Raw genomic sequence first — 27,847 nt, 5'->3', positions numbered from 1 at the left:
CAGTTTATCTGGCAGGACAGTGTGGTGTGTAGTGATCGGCAGTTTATCTGGCAGGACAGTGTGGTGTGTAGTGATCAGCAGTTTATCTGGCAGGACAGTGTGGTGTGTAGTGATCAGCAGTTTATCTGTCAGGACAGTGTGGTGTGTAGTGATCAGCAGTTTATCTGGCAGGACAGTGTGGTGTGTAGTGATCAGCAGTTTATCTTGCAGGACAGTGTGGTGTGTAGTGATCAGTTTATCTGGCAGGACAGTGTGGTGTGTAGTGATCAGCAGTTTATCTGGCAGGACAGTGTGGTGTGTAGTGGTCAGCAGTTTATCTGGCAGGACAGTGTGGTGTGTAGTGATCAGCAGTTTATCTGGCAGGACAGTGTGGTGTGTAGTGATCAGCAGTTTATCTGGCAGGACAGTGTGGTGTGTAGTGATCAGCAGTTAATCTGGCAGGACAGTGTGGTGTGTAGTGATGTGTTGTGTTATGGAGGCACTTTGTTGATTCTTGATGTTCACTTGTACAACTGTTCATCATTACTATTGTATCTAAATGAATTATTTTAACACATTGGTTAAAAGACTCTTGTCACAATTTTTTAAAATTACATTGAGCAATATAACACATTACTTCTTACTTACATTCCTTGTGTTACAAACATTGCCAAGCTGCTCATTAGTTTTCTTGTAGTTGTGATTTTTGGTGTGATCAGTCATGGCAAAAAAAGATTTTGGCTGGTAAAAAATCAGTGGCTGGTATATTCTATCATCTGCCTGCTACAGTGGCTGGTATATTCTATCATCTGCCTGCTACAGTGGCTGGTATATTCTATCATCTGCCTGCTACAGTGGCTGGTATATTCTATCATCTGCCTGCTACAGTGGCTGGTATATTCTATCATCTGCCTGCTACAGTGGCTGGTATATTCTATCATCTGCCTGCTACAGTGGCTGGTATATTATATAATCTGCCTGCTACAGTGGCTGGTATATTCTATCATCTGCCTGTTACAGTGGCTGGTATATTCTATCATCTGCCTGTTACAGTGGCTGGTATATTCTATCATCTGCCTGTTACAGTGGCTGGTATATTCTATCATCTGCCTGCTACAGTGGCTGGTGGACCAAAATCAAACTAAAACAAGACATTTGTCAAAGTTTGTAAAAACATTTAAATATTCACTACATTGACTATCTGACTTTGACGTTCATACAGGAGAGAGACGGGACTATCAAGGATCCTCTGGGGAGCCTCAACAACATCATGAAGCTGACGAGGCAGAGAAGAGTCTCTCCAGATCAGAACACCTCAAGAAACACCAGAGACCCACAGGAAAGAAACCTCACTGCTGCTCTGACTGTGGGAAACGTTTCAAGTCTTAATCAGAATTGAAAAAACACCAGCGAGTACACACAGGAGAGAAACCTTATAGCTGTAAACAATGTGGGAAGAGTTTTACTCAGTCAAGCCACCTGGTATCACACCAGAGAACACACACAGGAGAGAAGCCTTATAGCTGTGATCAGTGTGGCAAGAGTTTTACTCAGTCAAGTAGCCTGGTATCACACCAGAGAACACACACAGGAGAGCAGCCATATAGCTGTGATCAGTGTGGCAAGGGTTTTACTCTGTCAACCAACCTGGTATCACACCAGAGAACACACACAGGACATCAGCCATATAGCTGTGATGTATGTGCGGATAGTTTTACTACATCAAGCCAGCTGGTAGTACACCAGCGAGTACACACAGGAGAGAAACCTTATAGCTGTAATCAGTGTGGGAAGAGTTTTACTCAGTCAAACAGCCTGAAATCACACCAGAGAACACACACAGGAGAGAAACCTTATAGCTGTGATCAATGTGACAAGAGATACTCTCATTCAAATGGTCTGATTAAACATCATAAAATACATGCAGGAGATCCACAGAGTGTAGAATGACCTCCAACACCAGACCTGGGTAGTAGAACACAGAGTGTAGAATGATCTCCAACACCAGACCTGGGTAGTAGAACACAGAGTGTAGAATGATCTCCAACACCAGACCTGGGTAATAGAACACAGAGTGTAGAATGATCTCCAACACCAGACCTGGGTAATAGAACACAGAGTGTAGAATGATCTCCAACACCAGACCTGGGTAATAGAACACAGAGTGTAGAATGACCTCCAACACCAGACCTATATACATCAAATCACATTTTATTTGTCACATACACTTGTTTAGCAGATGTTATTGCGGGTGTAGCAAAATGGTTTTGTTTCTAGCTCCAACAGTCCAGTAATATCTAACAAGTAATATCTAACAATACACACAATCTAAAGGAATGAAATTAAGAATATATAAATATTTGGATGAGTGATTTCAGAGCGGCATAGACTAAGATACAGTAGAATAGGATAGAATACAATATATACATATGAGATGAGTAATACATAGACTAAGATACAGTAGAATAGGATAGAATACAGTATATACATATGAGATGAGTAATACATAGACTAAGATACAGTATATACACATATGAGATGAGTAATACATAGACTAAGATACAGTAGAATAGGATAGAATACAGTATATACATATGAGATGAGTAATACATAGACTAAGATACAGTAGAATAGGATAGAATACAGTGTATACCAGAGGTGGGACCAAGTCATTGTTTTACAAGTCACAAGTAAGTCTCAAGTCTCAGCACTCAAGTCCCAAGTCAAGACGAGCTATGGGGCGCAATCGCCCAACCTTAACACACACACACACACCCTCTCTGTGTGTGGTTACAGTAGGCTAACGTATGTCAATGGTTTTAGGAACAGCAGTAACATCAGGCAGGATTTAGACTACCAACAGCCTGGCCAGTTGTAGCTCAATCTTGGGTGCAATGATCACGTTCCCGCACTGACTGTGTGGAGGCTCATTGATTTAATGTTACGTTAGCCTACATGCTACACTAGCAAAAAATTATATAGCTGTCGGCTATATTAGCCACGACTTACCGTTCTTTGTGCAGCTTCAAATGTCGAACAAAGTTGGAATTTGTTGCGCCTCCATCTGTAATTTTCTTCCCGGATGTTTTGCAAGTTGCAATCCGTTTTTTGTTGATACAGCGTCGTCATTATATCCGAAAATAATAATTACATCACGCGTTCCAATGGTAAAACGTTACAGTTCATTGTGACACGGTCACTTTGCCTGCTGTTTATTGCCACGTTGGGATGCAACCTTTTTTTAATATCCTTTTTAAAAAAAATATAAATATACTTTTACCCACGTTTTTACTCCTCAATTTCAATCTTGTCTCATCTTTGCAACTCCCCAACAGGCTGGGGAGGCGAAGGTCAAGTCATACGTCCTCAGACACACATTATAGCAAATACATTTTGGGTCTCAGTTAAAGGAGCTACAATTAGAATTTAATTTTAAAAAATTAAGAAAATCTCGGTAATATCTGCATTAATAGTGGAATGATCGTGTTTCACAATATTCCTTCACAAAAAATATATATTTTGGGGTCAATACAAGAGGTTCAGCCAGGACTCATATACCAAAGGCTGATCCTAAAGTAACCTACCCAAGACCCTACAAGAGGTTTAGTCAGGACTCGTATACCAAAGGCTGATCCTAAAGTAACCTACCCAAGACCCTACAAGAGGTTTAGTCAGGACTCATATACCAAAGGCTGATTCTAAAGTAATCTACCCAAGGCCCAACAAGAGGTCCAGCCAGGACTCATTTGTGGATGAGGTTTAGAATGTGTGATGGCTGGAAGAGTGTAGTGAGGATGATCCTGAAAGGGCACTGAGTGTGTTTATGAAATGATTTATGAGTTTTGTTGATAAGCAAGGCCCCATTAAGAAAACAGACTGAGGTCAAACGATGCCCCAGGGATTAATGAGCTGAGAAATGGAACCGTTCAACGTAATGAAACCAAAAAGGTAGAGGACAGATCTGTCTGATGAGCAAAGTTATTGTAAATGAATACATCTAGTGACCAAGCTAGACCAGTTATTGTAGATTAATACATCTAGTGACCAAGCTAGACCAGTTATTGTAAATTAATACATCTAGTGACCAAGCTAGACCAGTTATTGTAGATTAATACATCTAGTGACCAAGCTAGACCAGTTATTGTAAATGAATACATCTAGTGACCAATCTAGAGCAGTTATTGTAGATTAATATATCTAGTGACCAAGCTAGACCAGTTATTGTAAATTAATACATCTAGTGACCAAGCTAGACCAGTTATTGTAAATGAATACATCTAGTGACCAAGGTAAAAAGAAAGGATATTATCATCACTAAATCAAGGCTGATGGACAACATCTATGGACAACTTTGATTCAACACAAGTGGCAGACATGTTTGAATTCTTACCCATTATGACATTACCAAAACCACCTGACATTGCAAATGACTTTAATTACTGTTTGACAGGTCAGGTGGACACATTGAGAAATGAGTCCAACTGACGGCTCCCTGAATCATACTGCAGAGTGAAGGAAAAGCAGCCAACAAGTGCTCAGCATATGTGGGAACTCCTTCAAGACTGTTGGAAAAGCATTCCAGGTGAAGCTGGTTAAGAGAATGCCAAGAGTGTGAAAAGCTGTCAATAAGGCAAAGCGTGGCTATTTGAAGAATTTCAAATATAAAATATATTTTGAATTGATTAACACTTTTTTGCTTACTACATGATTCCATATGTGTTATTTCATAGTTTTGATGTCTTCACTATTATTCTACTATGTAGAAAATAGTAAAAATAAAGAAAGCCCCTTGAATGAGTAGGTGTTCTAAGACTTTTGACCAGTAGTGTATATTATGTTATATAATAAATATGTAATAACATTAAAACATAACTGTTTGTCCTTATAGGGAACCAGATCGTGACTACAACTCAGTTACTAAGTCTTTAACAACACTGTGTTGTTACACTGGTGAGTAAAAACTCATGCTTCCTACACTTTAACTTTTTGTCTGAAAATTAAAATATACATTTTACTCAACTGCGTTACCCACTCCAGTCAGCAGATGGCGGTCTGGGAATTTAAGGTAATACTGTTGGTGTGACGTACAATGTAGTGGACGGAACGCTTCTTTCAACAGCAGCAACAGTTAATCAGATACCTCGGTAGCTTGCTACACAAAATAGCCGAACCATTAAAGCTCTTCAGATTTCTGTCGTCAAGTTAGTTATCCGATTTAATTTCATATTTACGGCGTTGTTGTTATTAGTTAGCAAGCGGGGTGGTTAAGTTAGCATTAGCCTAGCTAGCTAACATCCCCGACCATGAGTTCACTAAGCTACTCTCCTCCTGCTAAAGAAGATGAGGATATCACAGTGAAACAAGAAGTAGAGGGTGAGGCCGTTACTGTGAAAGAAGAGGAAGACGCGTTCAGAGTGAAAGAAGAGGAGGATGTCACAGTAAAAGGAGAGGCGGAAGAGCAAGATGAGGATGCAGTTTATGGAGTGAAAGAGGAAGAGGGGGAGATGACTGTTACATCGATAGAGGAGGAAACTGGACATCTTCAAATTGGATATCTGGGCCCGGTTTCCCAAACGCATCTTAAGGCGTCCAATGGTTCTAACGGTGAACTTAGCCATAAGATGGTTTTGAGAAACCGTTCCCTGATTAACACTAGTAAGTACTGTCTTAAATACAGAGGCACAAACTCTGCAGTTGTTGAACTAATGTTTGGTGTTAAAGCGGAAATATGCAATAGCTACATCCATATTTGGACTTTTAAATTATTTATTTATAGCCATTGATTGTTGAAGAATATAACACATGCCTCATGAGCTTAGTTCAACTGTTGTACCCCATCAGAAACCTAAATAAGCTTTTTTTACTCCAATGTTTAGAAACAATGTAAATCAACACTGTATAGCCTCAACATGGTTAAAACTATAATGTTGATATTATGGATGGTCAGTCCTTGCATCCATAGGTCTGTCTATGAATTTGAGAGTAGTTACATTTCTCCAACCCCATCCATCATCTTATTACCAAAACAGTGGTGGAATGACAGCTTTGTTATTGTTTGAACTGCAGATTGATTGATTGATTGTGTGGCTTTTTTAAAGGGACAACCTAGGTTTTAAACAGAAACAAAATGGCTGCCCAGTGACTTGGTTTGGTAAACAGCTGAGGGATGGGGGATGGAGAAATGTAACCACTCTTAAATTCATAGAGAAAGCTATTGTAGCAACCGTAACCCAACACCTAGCAACCTCGTCAAGAAGTTAATTAACCTGTTAGGGCTAGGGGGCACTATTTTCACGACCGGGTGAAAATAACGTACCCGATTTAATCTGGTTACTACTCTTGCCCAGAAACTAGAATATGCATATAATTAGTATATTTGGATAGAAAACACTCTAGTTTCTAAAACTGTTTGAATGGTGTCTGTGAGTATAACATAACTCATATGGCAGGCCAAAACCTGAGAAGATTCCATACAGGAAGTGGCCTGTCTGACAATTTCTGTTGCTTCTTTTGCCTATCTATCGAAAATACAGTATCTCTGCTGTAACGTGACAATTTCTAAGGCTTCCATAGGCTCTCTGAAGACGCCAGAAAGTGGAATGGGATCTCTGCTGTCTCTGGGCAGGGTCCAGCAGCTCTGTTTGTGAGTGGTCAGCCTAGTGGCTCAGAGCCTGGAGATGCGCAGCCACGAGAGTACTCCATGTTTTTCTTCACCAGTTTGAATGAATACGTCTGGTTGGAATATTATCGCTATTTTACGAGGAAAATCGCATAAAAATTGATTTTAAATAGCGTTAGACATGCTTCTAACCTCTCTAGGGTCGGTGGGACGAAATCGTCCCACCTACTCAACAGCCAGTTGAATCCCGTGGCGCGTTATTCAAATACCTTAGAAATGCTAACTAAATGAAACCAGCTTTTTACATTAGCATGTGACGTTCAGAACTAGCATACCCCCCGCAAACTTCCGGTGAATTTACTAAATTACTCACGATAAACGTTCACAAAAAACATAATTATTTTAAGAATTATAGATACAGAACTCCTCTATGCACTCGCTATGTGATGCGCCCGACGCATTTTGTGACAAAAAAAATCGAAATATTCCATTACCGTACTTCGAAGCATGTCAACTGCTGTTTAAAATCAATTTTTTTGCCATTTTTCTCGTAAAAAAGCAATAATATTCCGACCGGGAATCTGTGTTTAGGTTCAAAGACGATAGAAAATAAAAACATGGGGTCGACTCGTGCACGTGCCTCCGTCCCATTGTCCTCTGATAGAGCACTTGCCAAAAGCGCTAATGTGTTTCAGCCTGGGGCTGGAATTACATCATTCAGCTTTTTCCCGCCTTCTGAGAGCCTATGGGAGCTGTAGGAAGTGTCACGTTACAGCAAAGATCCTCAGTCTTCAATAAACAGAGTCAAGAAGCTCAAGGAATGGTCAGAGAGGGCACTTCCTGTAAGGAATCTTCTCAGGTTTTTGCCTGCCATATGAGTTCTGTTATACTCACAGACACCATTCAAACAGTTTTAGAAACTTTAGGGTGTTTTCTATCCAAAGCCAATAATTATATGCATATTCTAGTTTCTGGGCAGTAGTAATAACCAGATTAAATCGGGTACGTTTTTTATCCGGCCGTGTAAATACTGCCCCCTACCCCCAACAGGTTAAATATAAAATAGTACATTTTCGACATTAACACAAACATTATATTAAATCAGGACTTTCAAACGAGCCTTACAATTATAATCCAAAGTAGTGTAAAATGATAATATTCATAATCAACCTGGAAATGGAGGCTATTTTTGCTGTCAGCCTATGAGAACTCCCCTGAGTTTTCCCCCACGGTGGTGAATTAGTGAATAGACACAGCTTAATGTGAGTTTCCTTGAGTAGCACTCCTGATCTTGTGCTGATAGTGCGCTGTAATATTCAGAATACATTGTGAAAACGAATCTTTGCTCACCATTTTTTAAATATATATTTTTTTTTCACCCCTTTTTTTCTCCCCAATTGGTACTTACAGTCTTGTCTCATCGCTGCAACTCCCATACGGACACTGGAGAGGCGAAGGTCGAGAGCCATGCGTCCTCCGAAACACAACCCAACCTAGCCGCGCTGCTTCTTGACACAATGCCCATCCAACCCGGAAGCCAGCAGCACCAATGTGTCGGAGGAAACACCGTACACCTGGCGACTTGGTCAGTGTGCACTGCGCCCGGCCCGCCACATGAGTCGCTAGTGCGCATATAGAAATATGCTTAATTAGATGATTGAAATGTGGATAATAAGCGGGTTGATATTTTAGAAAGCAGCGGAAGGTCTATAGTTCCTGGGAGGCTTGATTTTGCCGTGGTCTCTGGGAGGTTAGAGACCCGTTGAGGATCCCATGGTCATTGTCCGGGAAACAAAAGTTTATTTTTTTTGTTATGCTGGGAGTTTGGAGAGCTGCTTCGTAGCTGTGGAGAGTCCTTGAAAAAGCAAATGGAATGGTTGTCGTGACTACCTGAGAATTTCTTACGTTTTATATGGATTCTGTGAATATATGAAAATATGATGAATTGTATGTGTGTATAATCGATTACCAGAGATTTGATGAAGTAATACTGGGAATATAATTAGATACCATTTAAACAACCCATATGTAGATGAACGTAGGTTTTGAGTTGGTATCTTTAATGGATAATTTGATAAAGATGAAGTTTTAAGCATTATTAAACAGTCTACAAAGTCTGGCCAATTGTCTCAGAAGCTGATGCGAGTCTTACCCTAACGATGTAACTAAAAAACGCTTATTGGATTTTCTTCGTCCGGGTACTACATTTGAAATAACTTTGTAAATGTCTCTCGGACAAGGTGACTTTTATCAATATACACTCTAAAAAGTAAAGGTTCCTGGAGTATCCTTTAGGGGTTCTTCAATATGTAACTGTGTGGGAACCCCTATAAGTTCTTTGAAGAACCCCTTATCATGCTTCCTCAAATAACCTTTTGGGGTTCATTTTTTAAACTCCCTGTCCACCCTCCCTCCATTATAAAAACATATTTTTTATAATAATAACAATATTGATTTAAATAATTCATTGTTTATTTAGTGAGAGCATCTGGTCAGCGGGGTGGTGGCACTGGAATCCTCATCTCTCCCAAGTGGACATTCTCTCTTTCTCCCCTGACCCATCTGTCTATCTCCTCCTTTGAATTCCATGCTGTCACAGTCACTAGCCCATTCAAGCTTAACATCCTTATCATTTATCGCCCTCCAGGTTCCCTTGGAGAGTTCATCAATGAGCTTGACGCCTTGATAAGTTCCTTTCCTGAGGATGGCTCACCCCTCACAGTTCTGGGTGACTTTAACCTCCCTACGTCTACCTTTGACTCATTTCTCTCTGCCTCCTCCTTTCCACTCCTCTCCTCTTTTGACCTTACCCTCTCACCGTCCCTACCTACTCACAAGGCAGGCAATACGCTTGACCTCATCTTTACTAGATGCTGTTCTTCTACTAATCTCACTGCAACTCCCCTCCAAGTCTCCGATCACTACCTTGTATCCTTTTCCCTCTCGCTCTCCTCCAGCACTACTCACTCTGCCCCTACTCAGATGGTATTGCGCCGTCGCAACCTTCGCTCTCTCTCTCCTGCTACTCTCTCCTCTTCCATCCTATCATCTCTTCCCTCTGCTCAATCCTTCTCCAACCAATCTCCTGATTCTTCCTCCTCAACCCTCCTCTCCTCCCTTTCTGCATCCTTTGACTCTCTATGTCCCCTATCCTCCCGGCCGGCTCGGTCCTCCCCTCCTGCTCCGTGGCTTGACGACTCATTGCGAGCTCACAGAACAGGGCTCCGGGAAAACTAGCCTCCCTGCGGACCTGGCATCTTTTCACTCCCTCCTCTCTACATTTTCTTCCTCTGTTTCTGCTGCTAAAGCCACTTTCTACCACTCTAAATTCCAAGCATCTGCCTCTAACCCTAGGAAGCTCTTTGCCATCTTCTCCTCCCTCCTGAATCCTCCTCCCCCTCCCCCCCTCCTCCCTCTCTGCGGATGACTTCGTCAACCATTTTGAAAAGAAGGTTGACGACATCCGATCCTCGTTTGTTAAGTCAAACGACACCGCTGGTCCTGCTCACATTGCCCTACCCTATGCTTTGACCACTTTCTCCCCTCTCTCTCCAGATGAAATCTTGCGTCTTGTGACGGCCGGCCGCCCAACAGCCTGCCCGCTTGACCCTATCCCCTCCTCTCTTCTCCAGACCATTTCCGGAGACCTTCTCCCTTACCTCACCTCGCTCATGAACTCATCCTTGACAACTGGCTACGTCCCTTCCGTCTTCAAGAGAGTGAGAGTTGCACCCCTTCTCAAAAAACCTACACTCGATCCCTCCGATGTCAACAACTACAGACCAGTATCCCTTCTTTCTTTTCTCTCCAAAACTCTTGAGCGTGCCGTCCTTGGCCAGCTCTCTTGCTATCTCTCTCAGAATGACCTTCTTGATCCAAATCAGTCAGGTTTCAAGACTGGTCATTCAACTGAGACTGCTCTTCTCTGTGTCACGGAGGCTCTCTGCACTGCTAAACGCTAACTCTCTCTCCTCTGCTCTCATCCTTCTAGACCTATCTGCTGCCTTTGATACTGTGAACCATCAGATCCTCCTCTCCACCCTCTCCGAGTTGGGCATCTCCGGCGCGGCTCACTCTTGGATTGCGTCCTACCTGACAGGTCGCTCCTACCAGGTGGTGTGGCGAGAATCCGTCTCCGCACCACGTGCTCTCACCACTGGTGTCCCCCAGGGCTCAGTTCTACACCCTCTCCTATTCTCGCTATACACCAAGTCACTTGGCTCTGTCATATCCTCACATGGTCTCTCCTATCATTGCTATGCAGACAACACACAATTAATCTTCTCCTTTCCCCCTTTTGATAACCAGGTGGCGAATCGCATCTCTGCATGTCTGGCAGACATATCAGTGTGGATGACGGATCACCACCTCAAGCTAAACCTCGGCAAGACGGAGCTGCTCTTCCTCCCGGGGAAGGACTGCCCTTTCCATGATCTCGCCATCACGGTTGACAACTCCATTGTGTCCTCCTCCCAGAGTGCTAAGAGCCTTGGCGTGACCCTGGACAACACCCTGTCGTTCTCTGCTAACATCAAGGCTGTGACCCGATCCTGTAGGTTCATGCTCTACAACATTCGCAGAATACGACCCTGCCTTACACAGGAAGCGGCGCAGGTCCTAATCCAGGCACTTGTCACCTCCCGTCTGGATTACTGCAACTCGCTGTTTGCGGGGCTCCCTGCCTGTGCCATTAAACCCCTACAACTCATCCAGAATGCCGCAGCCCGTCTGGTGTTCAACCTTTTTAAGGGATATTTCTGGTTTTCTTGCTGGGGAACGTAACAACAAACAATGTAGTAAAACAAGCTTATATTTTGGGTTGGATATCGCATCCAATTAATATTTTAATCTATGGCATTTCCTTAGAATGTTTATTAGTCTTTCAGTTAATCTTTTATCTTAGTTGTGGTAAATATTTGTTTATTTTCATTGTTTTTTATTTGTTTTTTCCTGTGAAGCCATTGTTGCATCTATGTCTGAAATTTGCTTTATAAATAAAACTTCATTTGATTTGAACATATTCCAATGATTGACAAATCAACAGGCTCTTGGTCCATCTTAGTATGAAAATCATTATCAATCCCATGTCAAAGGATTCGACTGCTGAAAACTGAAACAAACAAATGGATCAAACAGACCAATCCCACTTTTCCAGCCTGCTGAAGGCGTGGTGGAGTGGTAAACACCACCCCTGGCTCTACCAGGGGCTTGAGGTGGTCTCCCACAGCTCTGCTTATGTCATGTTCTGTGGCCTTGCTGTTCCATTTCTTGACTGCCACTGCAACACATAATATTATATAAAACACTCAAAGTAATGGATATGGAGCATCTACAGCCTCAGTTACACCTGGCACCTAAATGTGATTCTGTTATCTGATCACTCCAAGCTGCATTAGGTCTGGATGCACAGATGTCACAATGTGCTGCATTAGGTTTATATCTGCCAGGATGGGCATTGTGTTCGGAATTTGAGTCTGGCCACCGAATATACATAAGCAATGTAAAGAGATGGGGTGAATGAGGGGAAAAGTACATTTGACACAAATTACCTTCATAATATCAAAGAACAAATGTGTGTGTCTGAGGGGAAATTAACTTTCATACAGCCAAAAGGGGTGAGAAATTACACCAATATCAGTGGACAATTTGCACTAATGTAAATAAGCATAGATGATGGAACATATTCCCTTTTGCTGACGTGATGAACCACTAAGGGGACATAAATATTTACCATCTAAACCATGTGTGACCTCTCACCTCTCTGGCTGTAGAAGTGTTCTTCCTAACCAGTCCCTCAACAGCTCTCTGACTGAGCTCCACCCTCACTGGGTCTTCAGAGGAGAGGAAGGCTGAGGAGGGATGGAAGGATGAATGGATCAGTCAGTCAATAAAGTGTAGAGCTGCTGTCTATGCTGTCTGACAAAATCACTATTTTAGTAGTTCATTAAAGTAAATAAGGCTTTATGACTGCTGAATACCAACTATCAATCACTTAGATCATGTATTTTCAGGTAGAGATACATCCCTGGGACGTCCCTAGACCTTTGAAGTTGACATTTAAAATGGTTAAGGTAGGGGTTAAGGTTAGGGTTTAGGGTAGGGATGTCCCAAGGATCCCGGATAGCATTGACCATTGTGCATTATTCTGTCTCTTTTACATAGCAGGTGTAAAAGAAACACAGACAAGACAAGTAGGCACGCAATGGATTATGGTCATTGTAGTTAATTCTGTTTTATGCGCTAAACTATGTAGAATATTTTCCTGTTGGAAACTACAACTCTACTACATCACACAGTTCAGTCTGGATCTGATTTATCTCTAGAGAAACTACAACTCCATACTACATCACACAGTTCAGTCTGGATCTGATTTATCTCTAGAGAAACTACAACTCCATACTACATCACACAGTTCAGGCTGGGTCTGATTTATCTCTAGAGCAATGTTGTGAGGGAAAAATCTATGTTAACCTCTTTAAGTTGATATGACTTCTATTGTGTTGAAGGATCTCTTTAAGGTTGAGAAGTTTATGTGTATGTTTATGTGGGTCTGCAACCACACACCCTCTCGACAGACAGGCCAAAGGAGCTTGGCCCAATTCAGGGAACTGTTGATCTACTTCAGAGGAACTGTGTCTAGAGAGATTTCCTGTTGTTTTGACACATCACTGGAAAACTAGAATAACTAGCTGTTGCTAGAGAACGAGATGACCAATTCACAGTTAGTCTGTGTCTCGTTCACCACACACATACACCTACCAAGATCATGTGTTTTCTATATGAACAAGATAGTTTGACTATAGAAGGCTTCTGAACTCCTTGTGTCATCGAGCTCTCGGCCTTCCACCTCAGAGTGTAGGGCTGACCAGCTACATTATTACAATTCTTATCAAATAAAGGTTGATTGTTTGAAGAAATGACAGTCTCTCCTTATTGGTTACAATTTTCACCAGAATGTGCAGTAACAATGTTAGACCAGACTCATAGTACAGAAAAAATGACTGACTGCCCAGCTCAACATCAGTTCACCGTCTCACCTCATACTGTATTGGAGCAGCAGCAGCTGACTGCCCGGTTCAACATCAGTTCACCGTCTCACCTCATACTGTATTGGAGCAGCAGCAGCTGACTGCCCGGTTCAACATCAGTTCACCGTCTCACCTCATACTGTATTGGAGCAGCAGCAGTTGACTTGATCGTTGATACTAATCATCATGTTTGAATCTGAGAGTAAATAGAGCCGACTACACTCTAAAAATGAAGGGTTCAACTGGAGTTGTTCTCAGATCCCCTAAGAACCGTAGGGTTCTTGGTCAATGAAAAACAGCCCCAAAAGGTTCTTCAAAGAACTTGTTAGAAGGTGGGTTCATCGAGGAACCTCCTTTGTTGCTGGACTTCTTCCGGGAACTTCGCAATTACAACTGAAAACGATGGTGACAAGTTTGGATGCGACAACAGTTAAAAAGGTTAAGTTGGGTTGATGTTTGGCTCTGAATATGTCTCGAAATAATTTATTATAATAATATAACATACTAATAATGAATAACGAAGACAATGATGGTTTTCTGTGAATATCTTCCATAACGTTACTATAGTTAATGAACGTAAATATTAGAAAGCCGGGTTTGACCGTCGGCGTTGTATGAGCTACAGTACAGTACCGTTAGCTAGCTAGCTAACGTTATGTCCTAACTAGGCACAACTAGGTTTGGATTATTTCCTCAACTATATTCTTTCCCATATATTGTATATCGTTTCCATAAAGCCAACATGGCTTTACACTCTCATTAACTCTCAACCTCCAGTATTTATGCTGCAGTAGTTTATGTGTCGGGGGGCTAGGGTCAGTCTGTTTGATTTGTTACATCTGGAGTATTTCTCTTGTCTTATCCGGTGTCCTGTGTGAATTTAAATATGCTCTCTCTAATTCTCTCTTTCTTTCTTTCTTTCTTTCTCTCGGAGGACCTGAGCCCTAGGACCATGCCTCAGGACTACCTGGCATGATGACTTCTTGCTGTCCCCAGTTCACCTGGCCGTGCTGCTGCTCCAGTTTCAACTGTTCTGCCTGCGGCTATGGAACCCTGACCTGTTCACCGGATGTGCTACCTGTCCCAGACCTGCTTTCCCAGACCTGCTGGAACCCTGACCTGTTCACCAGACGTGCTACCTGTCCCAGACCTGCTGTTTTCAACTCTCTAGAGACAGCAGGAGCGGTGGAGATATGCCCTGAACTATAATAATAAGGCAGCAGTTTATCTGGCAGGACAGTGTGGTGTGTAGTGATCCGCAGTTTATCTGGCAGGACAGTGTGGTGTGTAGTGATCAGCAGTTTATCTGTCAGGAGAGTGTGGTGTGTAGTGATCAGCAGTTTATCTGGCAGGACAGTGTGGGGTGTAGTGATCAGCAGTTTATCTGTCAGGACAGTGTGGTGTGTAGTGATCAGCAGTTTATCTGGCAGGACAGTGTGGTGTGTAGTGATCAGCAGTTTATCTGTCAGGACAGTGTGGTGTGTAGTGATCAGCAGTTTATCTGGCAGGACAGTGTGGTGTGTAGTGATCAGCAGTTTATCTGGCAGGACAGTGTGGTGTGTAGTGATCAGCAGTTTATCTGGCAGGACAGTGTGGTGTGAAGTGATCAGCAGTTTATCTGGCAGGACAGTGTGGTGTGTAGTGATCAGCAGTTTATCTGGCAGGACAGTGTGGTGTGTAGTGATCAGCAGTTTATCTGGCAGGACAGTGTGGTGTGTAGTGATCAGCAGTTTATCTGGCAGGACAGTGTGGTGTGTAGTGATCAGCAGTTTATCTGGCAGGACAGTGTGGTGTGTAGTGATCAGCAGTTTATCTGGCAGGACAGTGTGGTGTGTAGTGATCAGCAGTTTATCTGTCAGGACAGTGTGGTGTGTAGTGATCAGCAGTTTATCTGGCAGGACAGTGTGGTGTGTAGTGATGTGTTGTGTAATGGAGGCACTTTGTTGATTCTTGATGTTCACTTGTACAACTGTTCATCATTACTATTGTATCTAAATGAATTATTTTAACACATTGGTTAAAAGACTCTTGTCACAATTTTTTAAAATTACATTGAGCAATATACCACATTACTTCTTACTTACATTCCTTGTGTTACAAACATTGCCAAGCTGCTCATTAGTTTTCTTGTAGTTGTGATTTTTGGTGTGATCAGTCATGGCAAAAAAAGATTTTGGCTGGTAAAAAATCAGTGGCTGGTATATTCTATAATCTGCCTGCTACAGTGGCTGGTATATTCTATCATCTGCCTGCTACAGTGGCTGGTATATTCTATCATCTGCCTGATACAGTGGCTGGTATATTCTATCATCTGCCTGCTACAGTGGCTGGTATATTCTATCATCTGTCTGTTACAGTGGCTGGTATATTCTATCATCTGTCTGTTACAGTGGCTGGTATATTCTATCATCTGCCTGTTACAGTGGCTGGTATATTCTATCATCTGCCTGCTACAGTGGCTGGTATATTCTATCATCTGCCTGCTACAGTGGCTGGTATATTCTATCATCTGCCTGTTACAGTGGCTGGTGGACCAAAATCAAACTAAAACAAGACTTTTGTCAAAGTTTGCAAAAACATTTAACCATTCCCTACATTGACTGTCTGACTTTGACCTTCACACAGGAGAGAGACAGGACTATCGTGGATCCTCTGGGGAGCCTCAACAACATCATGAAGCTGACGAGGCAGAGAAGAGTCTCTCCACATCAGGACACCTCAAGAAACACCAGCAGAGACGCACAGAAAGGAAACCTCACTGCTGCTCTGACTGTGGGAAAAGTTTCAAATCTTCATCAGAACTTAAAAAACACCAGCGAGTACACACACAGGAGAGAAGCCTTATAGCTGTAATCAATGTGGGAAGAGTTTTACTCATTCAAGTAATCTGGTATCACACCAGAGAACACACACAGGAGAGCAGCCATATAGCTGTGATCAGTGTGGCAAGAGTTTTACTCAGTCAAGCAACCTGGTATCACACCAGAGAACACACACAGGAGAGCAGCCATATAGCTGTGAGCAATGTGGGAAAAGCTTTTCTCGGATAGAACACCTTAAAGGACACCAGAGAACACACACAGGAGAGAAACCTTATAGCTGTGATCAGTGTGGGAAGAGTTTTACTCAGTCAAACAGCCTGAATAGACACCAGAGAACACACACATGATAGAAACCTTATAGCTGTAATCAGTGTGGGAAGAGTTTCTCAGTCAAACAGCCTGGTATCACCAGAGAGCACACACAGGAGAGACACCTTACCACTGCTCTGACTTTGAAGAGCTTTGTTTCCCTAAGAAACCTGACACAACACCAGAGAACACACACAGGAGACAAATCTTACCACTGCTCTGACTTTGAAGAGCTTTGCTTCCCTAAGAAACCTGACACAACACCAGAGAACACACACAGGAGAGAAGCCTTATAGCTGTGATCAATGTGACAAGAGATACTCTCATTCATGTGGTCTGATTAAACATCAGAAAATACATGCAGGAGATCCACTGAGTGTAGAATGACCTCCAACACCAGACCTGGGTAGTAGAACACAGAGTGTAGAATGATCTCCAACACCAGACCTGGGTATTACAACACAGAGTGTAGAATGATCTCCAACACCAGACCTGGGTATTAGAACACAGAGTGTAGAATGACCTCCAACACCAGACCTGGGTAGTAGAACACAGAGTGTAGAATGACCTCCAACACCAGACCTGGGTACTAGAACACAGAGTGTAGAATGATCTCCAACACCAGACCTGAGTGGTAGAACACAGAGTGTAGAATGATCTCCAACACCAGACCTATATACATCAAATCACATTTTTTGTCACATTCACATGTTTAGCCGATGTTATTGCGGGTGTCGCGAAATGCTTGTGTTTCTAGCTCCAACAGTCCAGTAATATCTAACAAGTAATATATAACAATACACAAAATCTAAAGGAATGGAATTAAGAATATATAAATATTTAGGCGAGCAATGTCAGAGCGGCATAGACTAAGATACAGTAGAATAGGATTGAATACAGTATATACATATGAGATGAGTAATACATAGACAGATACAGTAGAATAGGATAGAATACAGTATATACATATGAGATGAGTAATACATAGACTAAGATACAGTAGAATAGTATAGAATACAGTATATACATATGAGATGAGTAATACATAGACTAAGATACAGTAGAATAGTGTAGAATACAGTATATACATATGAGATGAGTAATACATAGACAGATACAGTAGAATAGAATACAGTATATACATATGAGATGAGTAATACATAGACTAAGATACAGTAGAATAGGATAGAATACAGTATATACATATGAGATGAGTAATACATAGACTAAGATACAGTAGAATAGTGTAGAATACAGTATATACATATGAGATGAGTAATACATAGACAGATACAGTAGAATAGGATAGAATACAGTATATACATATGAGATGAGTAATACATAGACTAAGATACAGTAGAATAGAATACAGTATATACATATGAGATGAGTAATACATAGACAGATACAGTAGAATAGAATACAGTATATACATATGAGATGAGTAATACATAGACAGATACAGTAGAATAGTATAGAATACAGGATATACATATGAGATGAGTAATACATAGACAGATACAGTAGAATAGGATAGAATGCAGTATATAGAGATGAGTAATACATAGACAGCATCCTCTCTGTGTTAGTGATGCTATTTAACAGTCTGATGGCCTTGAGATTGAAAAACAGCTTCTGTCTCTCGGTCCCAGCTTTGATGCACCTGTACTGACCTCGCCTTCTGGATGATAGCAGGCTGAACAGGCAGTGGCTCGGGTAACAACAAAGAACAAAAGTGTGCCTGAGGGGAAATTAACTTTCATACAGCCACAAAGGGGTGAGAAATTACATCAATATCAGTGGACAATTTGCACTAATGTAAATAAACATAGATGATGGAACATATTCCCTTTTGCTGACGTGATGAACCGCTAAGGGGACATAAATATTTACCATCTAAACCATGTGTGACCTCTCACCTCTCTGGCTGTAGAAGTGTTCTTACTAACCAGTCCCTCAACAGCTCTCTGACTGAGCTCCATCCTCACTGGGTCTTCAGAGGAGAGGAAGGCTGAGGAGGGATGGAAGGATGAATGGATCAGTCAGTCAATAAAGTGTAGAGCTGCTGTCTATGCTGTCTGACAAAATCACTATTTTAGTAGTTCATTAAAGTAAATAAGGCTTTATGACTGCTGAATACCAACTATCAATCACTTAGATCATGTATTTTCAGGTAGAGATACATCCTTGGGACGTCCCTAGCCGGTTGAAGTTGACATTTAAAATGGTTAAGGTAGGGGGTTAAGGTTAGGGTTTAGGGTAGGGATGTCCCAAGGATGATGATGTTTCTATATGATAACAATAGAGTAATATATTTAATATGATGTACAATATTCCATGATGTTTCTATATGATAACAATAGAATAATATATTTAATATGACAAATACTCTTTTTTAATAGTTTCACTAATTCATTTTAATTAACTTAATCATTATGATTCAACATCAGTTCACCGTCTCACTTCATACTGTATTGGACCAGCAGCAGCTGACTGCCCAGTTCAACGTCAGTTCACCGTCTCACCTCATACTGTATTGGAGCAGCAGCAGCTGACTGCCCGGTTCAACATCAGTTCACCGTCTCACCTCATACTGTATTGGAGCAGCAGCAGCTGACTGCCCAGTTCAACATCAGTTCACCGTCTCACCTCATACTGTATTGGAGCAGCAGCAGCTGACTGCCCAGTTCAACATCAGTTCACCGTCTCACCTCATACTGTATTGGAGCAGCAGCAGCTGACTTGATCGTTGATGCTAATCATCATGTTTGAATCTAAAGAGTAAATAGAGCCGACTACACTCTAAAAATGAAGGATTCAACTGAAGTTGTTCTCGGATCCCCTAAGAACCGTAGGGTTCTTGGTCAATGAAAAACAGCCCCAAAAGGTTCTTCAAAGAACTTGTTAGAAGGTGGGTTCATTGAGGAACCTCCGTTGTTGCTTGACTTCTTCCGGGAACTTCGCAATTACAACTGAAAACGATGGTGACAAGTTTGGATGCGACAACAGTTAAAAAGGTTAAGTTGGGTTGATGTTTGGCTCTGAATATGTCTCGAAATCATTTATTATTATAATATAACATACTAATAATGAAAAACAAAGACAATGATGGTTTTCTGTGAATATCTTCCATAACGTTACTATAGTTAATGAACGTAAATATTAGAAAGCCGGGTTTGACCGTCGGCGTTGTATGAGCTACAGTACAGTACCGTTAGCTAGCTAGCTAACGTTATGTCCTAACTAGGCACAACTAGGTTTGGATTATTCCCTCAACTATATTCTTTCCCATATATTGTATATCGTTTCCATAAAGCCAACATGGCTTTACACTCATTAACGTAAGTTTCCAATCTAGAGCAGTTCTCACTTTTGTGATAATGAACTAACTAACGTTAGCTTCGTTAACTAACTAACTAACTAACTAACTAACTAACTGTGACCTTTCCAGACGAGATGTTACAATGAACTGAATCGTCAGTGGAGGTCTTCCTCTTTATATAGCCTGCTACAGCATGCAATACTATTAACTCACAAGGGGGCATAACGTTACAAGTACAATACTATCCCATTTTGGAAACGTTACATGTACAATACTATCCCATTTTGGAAACGTTACATGTACAATACTATCCCATTTTGGAAACGTTACATGTACAATACTATCCCATTTTGGAAACATTACATGTACAATACTATCCCATTTTGGAGACGTTACATGTACAATACTATCCCATTTTGGAAACGTTACATGTACAATTCTATCCCATTTTGGAAACGTTACATGTACAATACTATCCCATTTTGGAAACGTTACATGTACAATACTATCCCATTTTGGAAACGTTACATGTACAATAATATCCCATTTTGGAAACGTTACATGTCCGCCCCCTTGTGGAGGGAAATTAATATATTAGATGGTTGCTGTAGATGGGATTCAAATGCATAATGGTATTAATACAGTGTCTAGACTACCTCTTTTGTATAAATGCCCTTCAGAATCCAAACACAGTATTGCCACGCAACAAAATGTTGCGTATAATCTTTCAAGTCAGCCTGATAAAATATTGAACAATTTGTGTACAAAGATATCTTGAAATGTGATATTAGGCCTGTATGGCAGTACTGTTACTGTATGGCAGTACTGTATTGGCTAGTGCTTTCTCCAATATGTTGTTCTATTTTACATTACATTGTATGTTGATGCCATTTATCTTTCAATATTTACTTAATATAAATATTAGTTTTTTTGAAAGACTATTCTTTGACACATTTTCTCTTTCTTTGAAACTCTAATAGGACAGAAGATGGACACAATGCAATTGGGATCAAGAAGAAGGTACAGATATGTTGTAGGACAGCTGCATTTGAAGTGTACATTTAACCTACATAGCAGTCACTACAAACTGAAATCTATTAGCATACAAATGTGTGCAAATTATCTTTTCAGATCTTCTCAGAAATGAATCAAGTCCATGGAATGGATATAGACAAAAAGATAGTCCTTTAATTATCAGAGGTAGAGAGGCGAGGCAGGGGTGAGGACATCATCCTGCTATTTTGACAGTCCCTGAAGGACAATACAGAAGAGGGATCTGCTCTTATTCCTTCCCTTTCTCTAATGTATTTTGTAATAAAATTAGCAAGTGTAGTAAAGACATTGCTTTACTTTACGAGGACTGGAGACCACAGCAGCGATTCTGCTCTTGCCCAACCTCTTCAATGAGGACCCGAGTGGCCTTTATGTCCGTGACAAGGTATGCCTATGCACTAATCATCTGTTTCTTCATAAACATAGGTGTGCATGCTTATATAAAACTACAGCTGAACATTTGTTCTGTTCTTTGTTAATTGTATGTGTATTCATCTTTTCTTACTTTTGTTGACACAGAATTCACCGCTCTTCACTCCTTTACTGCACATCGGTGGATGTGAGAGTGAAATCCTGCTGGCCTTTGATGGGGAGAACATCCAGGCCCTCGAGGACGTCCCCATGGGACTTGGGGCTCTGCTACGACTGGATTTTTATTTTCTGTAAAATTTCCCCAAAATGTCAGAAAAACAATTATGTTGTTAAGTGACTGTGTTCTGGGGATCAGAGAAGTTGGGGTGAAGTTACCAAGGCCGGTCATAAAGATGGAAAACTTCCTAACATAACTAAGTGGATACGATATACACACTAAAGCTGAAAAATCTGTATTTAGCATCAAGTCTACAATATTGTTAGTTTACCTGTGATTCATTTTTAATGTTGTTTTTATTGTTTTTATTGTACATCATTATTTGTATTTTTGTAAATGTCATGAAAAGCACTATACTAAGATTATTGTACATCATTATTATTGTTGCAATATTGTAATGTGTTTTGTTTGTTAAATTGTTTTGTAAATATTAATTCATATTTGTGGTGGCACTAAATAAACAATGAATTATTTAAATCCATATTGTCAATATTGTTATTATTATTAAAATGCTTTTATAATGGAGGGAGGGTGGACAGGGAGTTAAAAAATGAACCCCAAAAGGTTCTTTGAGGAACCATGATAAGGGGTTCTTCAAAGAACTTATAGGGGTTCCCACAAAAGGTTCTTCAAATAACTTTTAGGGGTTCCCCCACAGTTCCAATTTCAAGAACCCCTAAAGGATACTCCAGAAATCTTTACTTTTTAGAGTGTATATTGATAAAAGTCACCTTGTCCGAGAGACATTTACATAGTTATACATATATAAACCAATTTGGGGTGAAATAGCGGCCACAACAGACAGACCTCATATCGACCATAATTCGACGTCCTTGGACGTCATGTGCTGACTGGGTATGATCAAAGTTATTCCATTTAGCTACACTTTGTAGTACATTTTAACACTATAATAAATGTTTCTGATGCCACATCGCCCGTTTTCAAAGGGAGTCGTTGGTTTTTAGGGGCAGTCGCTTTTTAGCTTTTTGTTTGAAAGTATTTCCTCAACTGCGATACCAACTCCAGTCAGCAGATGGCGATGTGCGTCTTTCAGGTGATTCTGCCACTGTGACGTATAATCTAGTGGACGGGACACTTCTTCAACATCAACAGCTAGTCAGCCACCTTGGTTCACTCTAACTTTATGGAAAAAGGTTTATTCAATAAATCTAGCAACTCCTCTCATACTGGGAACAACCTCCCCAGGCCTTAAGGGCAGTTTTATTTCAAATGTAGTACCTGGAAGGAGAATAGTTTCATAAGTCCAAAAAGCGTTTTATAGTTTCATCCTTACAGTAACCTAACCTAAAGTGGACACACTCCCATCAGTTTCAGACTTTGTAGACTGTTTAATAATGCTTAAACCTCATCTTTATCAAATGATCCATTAAAGATACCAACTCAACTTTTGTTCGTCTACATATGGGTTGTTTAAATTGTATCTAATTATATTCCCAATATTACTTTATCAAATCTCTAGTAATCGATTCTACACACATACAATTCATCATATATTCACAGAATCCATATAAAACGTAAGAAATTCTCAGGTACTCACGACAACCATTCCATTTGCTTTTTCAAGGACTCTCCATAGCTACGAAGCAGCTCTCCAAACATACTCACAGCAGAACAAAAAAATAAACTTTTTTTTCCCGGACAATGACCATGGGATCCTCAACGGTTCTCTAACCTCCCTGAGACCACGGCAAAATCAAGCCTCCCAGGAACTATAGACCTTCTGCTGCTTTCTAAAATATCATCCCGCTTATTATCCACATTACAATCATCTGATTAAGCATATTTCTATATGTTACTATCCAGACGACAGATTAAGACTCATTTCCAGTCACACAACTCTCATATCACAGTCACACAACTCTCATATCACAGTCACACAATGCTATTCCCAAACATACCTAATCAATTAGTTGTTTTTCAACAATATTTTAACCTGCAGGAGTATTTTCACATTTCTAATGGTTAGTTCCTAGGATAATGTAACTCATACATTTACATCTTTCAATACTTCTAAAATGGGGTACAGGTTTAAAACAATTGCAGATTTAAAATAATTACATGTTTAAAACAATTACAGGGGCACCTTACTATCTTATACTATATCATAGATGGTCTTAACTAGTAAACACAGATTCTAGATTTCATACAGCTCACAGATAGCTGCCTCGGCCCTGTTTACACCTCCAATGTGCCCCCCCCCCACACAGGAATACACACTGAGTCTACGAGGCTTTTCTAAAAATTCCACTTGTTTCGCTCACCTCATTCTTTATTTTTAAACTACATTCAAGATGTGGTATCCGCTCGCTGCCTCTCAGATCCAATGTGGGTCCATCTGCTCCGCTCCCGAAGTGTGGTCTCCCTGAGATCCCAAGTTAGAGGGATCCCTCGTGCACCATTTACCCAGGTCACCAGGAGCGGTCACCAAGTCTAGATTCACATCCCCAAATGTGGTTGTTAATTTCTTTAATATCAAATGAGAAGAGAAACTTATCACACAAGTCAGAGTTATTCTTAAACTAAACCTTTATTCACTTATTAAGGGAGCAGGTCAATACAACAGACAAATATAAAGTGAATCAATTGGGTGCTCTACGATAATGATGGCTGGTCGACGAATCACCCCCAGATGATTCGTTGAGAGATGAATCACCCCCAGATGATTCATTGAGAGATGAATCACCCCCAGATGATTCGTTGAGAGCCACGAGACAAAAGTACAAAAGGTATTTTACAGCCAAGATACACCCCTTTCAACCTACATGACGAACAACAGATGTATAGAACAGGTCACAAGGTTAAGATTTGTATGAAAGATACTTATAATTCTCAGGAGACAGTATCTGCTGTAAAAACAGTACTCTTTGTGTAGAGACCAGGGTCTGGCCCTGGGGTCATCTCTCCCTGGTACCACACAGAACAGAAACATTAACTCATGCTCTGGAATGCGGTCTCTATATTTTATCACCCAAAAGACATTGTAAATCTCCTGTCAGTGTTTTCTCCCAGAGGCCCATCCTCAGTAGAACACACCGACACAATAGTTATAAGAACCCTCTATTCTGTTGCATAAAACCACCGTTTGATGCAATACAAGTATAATATCATAATCTTGCAATTTTGCTCTCACAGTGTCCACTGAAAGTTGACTAGTAACAACAACTGGGAGCTAAAAGACACCCACCATGAGACCCACTAAATCTGCCCAAGAAGAGAAAAACTAAAGAAAAACCCACACCAAACTTAAAGACAGGAAGCAAACCAAAAAGGTGGAGCAACTAAAGGTGTTGACTCTCCACATGTATCAAGACAACTGGAGCACTGGGCCAGACACTCTTAAATAGAACCTGGACCAGCTCAGGTGAAACACCTTCCCACTAACGAGATGGACAAGCCAGCACAGGTGTAACACATACTGACTAACGAGGTGACACCAATCAGTGCACCCAAGACACATTTCAGTTGAATGCATTCAGTTGTACAACTGACTAGGTATCCCCCTTTCCCACGTGGTAAAGTCCAACCTCAAAACATAAATGGAAAAACCAAAGCCTGTAACACCTTCCCCCTTATGACAACAAATATATCCTATATTTTTGTTGGACTAGTTTGCTCACCACCAACAGAAAACAACTTCCATTTCACACTATAATCAACTTCAATGCTTCACCTTCACCAATATAAACATGGTGTCTACTGGCTGTCAACAATTAAAAACAAGAAAAAACATTTCTAGAACCTTATATTTTTCCTAGCTCTCGTCTTCCTAAAACTCACTAGCTTCTAGAACTCGCGTCCCCTTGGAACGAGCCCAAACAAAACTCATCTCCAATACGGAAAAACATGCAGTCAAAATAAATTGTGATCCATGGTAAAGCACTGGCTAAACGCAAAACACAAATCTTTTTGACTGCCCAGCCTTGGGACAATCAGCAACCAAGTTGTCCTTACCACGGACATGTCTGATTTCAAGAGGAAACTCCTGCAATATCCGTAGTAACTTTCCACCTCACTGCAGAGCTTCTCTCTCTTTCAGGGTTCACTAGATAGGCATGTTGTTGGATCGGGGTCCAGTCCCCAATGTCATGCTCTAGTACATTTGGGTTGGCACATCTGAGAATGAACCCTGATATTCTAAAAGCAGGGCAACAATGTCAATATAATTGTACCAAAAATTGTCAGTTGGTTACATGAAATGTAAATATGAAATATTTGATTGCATAGTCATATTTTCAACATCTTTTCAATGACATTTTGCTAGGTGGGATAGCCCCAATGTCAAAACACAGTTTTAACTTGTGTAAATCAATAACCAATATGCAGAAACAGTTTGTGATATATTGAAAACCTAAACATAAAATGGACTATCTACATTTTACAATTACATTTTAGTCATTTAGCAGACGCTCTTATCCAGAGCGACTTACAGTAGTGAATGCATACATTTCATTCATTTTTTTCCATTTTTTTTTCATACTGGCCCCCGTGGGAATCGAACCCACAACCCTGGCGTTGCAAACACCATGTGTTGCAAACACCATGCTATACCAACTGAGCCACAAACATCTGCCACAATAATCTTATTACATACGTTTTTTAAAACAAGCACCTTGTAAATTGCACAAGCACCAAAAATGCTGTTGTTTTGACAAGTAGCAATAAATCACTGATATCGATTAGGGGGGAAATCAGGTTGTACGAGCTGTTGAAACTAACACAACTAAAAAAACACATGGAAATGGGAGATATCTGTTACTTCACTGGTTAGAGGACAACCTGCAGAAGACAGTCAGCTACATTTTGGAGTGATGAATTTAAATTTAGGCATCGCTAAACAAAGGAACACAACACTTATTTGCCATAACTCATTGATATCATGTTGAAATCAATTGCAGGAGAGGGGAGATGAGGTTGCATGTCCTGTTAAAAGTAACAGCTCAAAAAACACACAGAATCTGGGAATAATGTGTACATCACTGGTTACAGGACAATTTGTAGAAAACAGCTAGCTACATTTTGAAGTGTTGCATTTTGATTCAAGTGGGTCACCAATGCTGTAAATGTAACACAGCTCTTTTTTTGTTAGTCACTTTTTGTTAAATCTCATAAATAGTAACTCTTCCATTTCGGAGCCTGGATTTCGCCCCTGAGGCTAATATCCATATCATGTTGAAATCAATAGAACAGGGGACAAACGTTTAGGGTTCTACATTGTGACATCATTAAAATACTCCTTCTACAATGTTTAAACATTCTACATTGTGACATCATTAAAATACTGCTACTACAATGTTAAAACATTCTACATTGTGACATCACTAAAATACTGCTACTACAATGTTAAAACATTCTACATTGTGACATCATTAAAATACTGCTACTACAATGTTAAAACATTCTACATTGTGACATTAATTCATTGATATCATGAAACAACTCGTTCATGTATGAACTTTTATCAGATTATCTCTAGTCACAGCTATGAGGTTTCTCTCCTGTGTGTGTTCTCTGGTGTAGAGTTAGATAGCTAGATGCAGCAAAACTCTTTCCACATTGATCACAGCTATAAGATTTCTCTCCTGTGTGTGTTCTCTGGTGCAATGTCAGCTGGCCAGATTGAACAAAACTCTTCCCACATTGAGTACAGCTGTAGGGTTTCTCTCCTGTGTGTATTCTCTGGTGCACGGTCAGATCTGTAGATTGAACAAAACTCTTCCCACATTGACCACAGCTATAAGGTTTATCTCCTGTGTGTATTCTCTGGTGTCGAGTCAGATGGCTAGATGTAGTTACTCTTCCCACATTGATTACAGCTATAGGATTTCTCTCCTGTGTGTGTTCTCTGGTGCAATGTCAGATGGCCAGATTTAACAAAAGTCTTCCAACATTGATCACAGCCATAAGATTTCTCTCCTGTGTGTGTTCTCTGGTGTTGAGTCAGCTGGCCAGATTGAACAAAACTCTTCCCACATTGATCACAGCGATAGGGTTTCTCTCCTGTGTGTGTTCTCTGATGAATTTTAATGCCTGACGAGGAGGTGAATCTCTTCCCACAGTCAGAGCAGCAGTGAGTTCTCTTCCCTGTGGGTCTCTGCTGGTGTTTCT

At 40.7% G+C, this 27,847-nt stretch overlaps 1 pseudogene; it reads left to right on the top strand.

Annotated features, from left to right (window-relative positions):
* Positions 1-1,326: 1,326 nt before the first annotated feature.
* Positions 1,327-17,023, top strand: LOC115186362 (zinc finger protein 180-like; annotated as a pseudogene).
* Positions 17,024-27,847: the final 10,824 nt, after the last annotated feature.

Source organism: Salmo trutta, unplaced genomic scaffold (assembly GCF_901001165.1).
Source record: "Salmo trutta unplaced genomic scaffold, fSalTru1.1, whole genome shotgun sequence".
Classification (NCBI taxonomy): Eukaryota; Metazoa; Chordata; class Actinopteri; order Salmoniformes; family Salmonidae; genus Salmo; species Salmo trutta.
This window is presented reverse-complemented; position numbering and strand designations above follow the sequence as displayed.